The sequence below is a fragment of the Sinocyclocheilus anshuiensis genome, unplaced genomic scaffold, assembly GCF_001515605.1.
Source record: "Sinocyclocheilus anshuiensis isolate Anshui unplaced genomic scaffold, SAMN03320099.WGS_v1.1 scaffold154, whole genome shotgun sequence".
NCBI lineage: Eukaryota > Metazoa > Chordata > Actinopteri > Cypriniformes > Cyprinidae > Sinocyclocheilus > Sinocyclocheilus anshuiensis.
Window position 1 is genome coordinate 2,727,116 of NW_015546101.1, and position 1,718 is coordinate 2,728,833.

At 33.1% G+C, this 1,718-nt stretch overlaps 1 protein-coding gene across 1 annotated transcript in view; it reads right to left on the reverse strand.

Annotated features, from left to right (window-relative positions):
• Nucleotides 1-1,718, reverse strand: part of LOC107700472 (CD81 protein-like) — a 41,689-nt gene that overhangs the window by 28,618 nt on the left and 11,353 nt on the right. The window lies entirely within an intron of this gene.

Genomic DNA, 1,718 nt, shown 5'->3' on the forward strand with positions numbered 1-1,718 from the left:
CCCACTTTTCAAAATCACGTTTGTGTTCCCCCACTTTCAAATTCGTTTGTTATGATTTTTTTAACAGTGAACAAAATGCTGAGTTTTGCGGTGTTTCGTGAACGAATCGTTCGCGAAAGTCATTGATTCAATGATTCATTTATAAATACAGCCACTTGCTTAGTTACTGAATGAACAAATGACACGATGACTCACGCATTAAGACAGTGACTTACTGCCACCAGTGACTTACGGCGGTTTTAGTATTTAAAAGAATCACTTTTCACTTTTTTATCATCATTGCATATTAATCTATTTAACTTTTTTTTTTTTTAACATTAATCTATTTATAAAGATAAAAAAATGCATTGGAACGTCAATTTAGGGGGCAAATATTGTCCTATAATGGAAAAGGTGCAGTCTAAGTGGAAGAGAGGGGGTAGGCCTAAGTAGAAATGCCTCAGGGGGTACTCCACTCTAAAAAGTCTGGGAACCACTGATGTAGAACATTCTTTAATCAACTTAATTATTTCCTGGATTTTGTATCACCATAGTGCCTAAATGTATGTACATGCAGGAAATGGGATTCAAATTGAAAACATTTTCCCCCATTTTGTGTCCCCCCCACTTCTCAAACCAAAGTTACACCCTTGTTTGTACCTACCTAGAAAAATAATAATAATATATATATATATAAATTTGGCTATGTCATGCCATCTGTGCACTTCTATTAAATGTACAAAACAGATTTTTCACAGCTCCCTTCGACTTCAAATAGCCTACAGAATAAAAAATTACCTTTTTCAGAAATGGTAGACGAGGATGATTAAGAGATAGATACAGTCAACATTACTCAACATAATACTATTTCTTTTGTTTATTTGTATTCAAATCATTTGTGCACAACATTACAAATAATGACAAAGAATATCCAAGGAAAAGTTCATTACAATCAATGTACAATGAAGATTTTAACATAAATTTACATGTGGTTTACAAAAGTATTCAGTTATCTGAGAATCAACCCATTTTAAACACAAAAAATCAATGAATGGTAATAGAAAAACATGTCAAAACACATGAACCACATGAAAGGACAACAGTATTTACTGATAGACAAAATAACAGAATTATAATCTGAAATAGGAAATCATGATTTTTATTTTCCCCTCTTGCCGGCACCTTCTAAATTGAAGTATTATGCCTGGATGACTAAAACATATCAAACAGATATTTTGTTATTCTTTTGTTATTATAGATATTCTCAAAGTTACACCCTTGTTTGAATGGACAAATACATACAAAATATGACAAAATAATAATTATACGAAAAACTCCATCTCACTTTCACCTCCAACTTCAAAATTGTCCGACATTGTTGTTTTACCTTTTTTTGTAAAGGGCGTTTGACTTTTATTGCAAGTTCGCTTTGTAAACACTGGGTCGGTACTTCCACCTACGTCACACGTGACCTTAAGTCGAGCTAGTGCAAGACGAGCATTTGTGGTTAAAAAGTAGTCTATATACATTTTTATTTTTTTAAGAAAATGACAGATCATTTCACTAGATAAGACCCTTATTCCTCAGCTGGGGTCGTGTAGAGCCCTTTAAAGCTGCATTGAAACTGCAATTTGAACCTTTAGCCTGTTGGCCACCATTTAAGTCAATTATATGGAGAAAAATCCTGGAATGTTTTCCTCAAAAACCTTAATTTCTTTGCGACTGAAGAAAGAAAGACA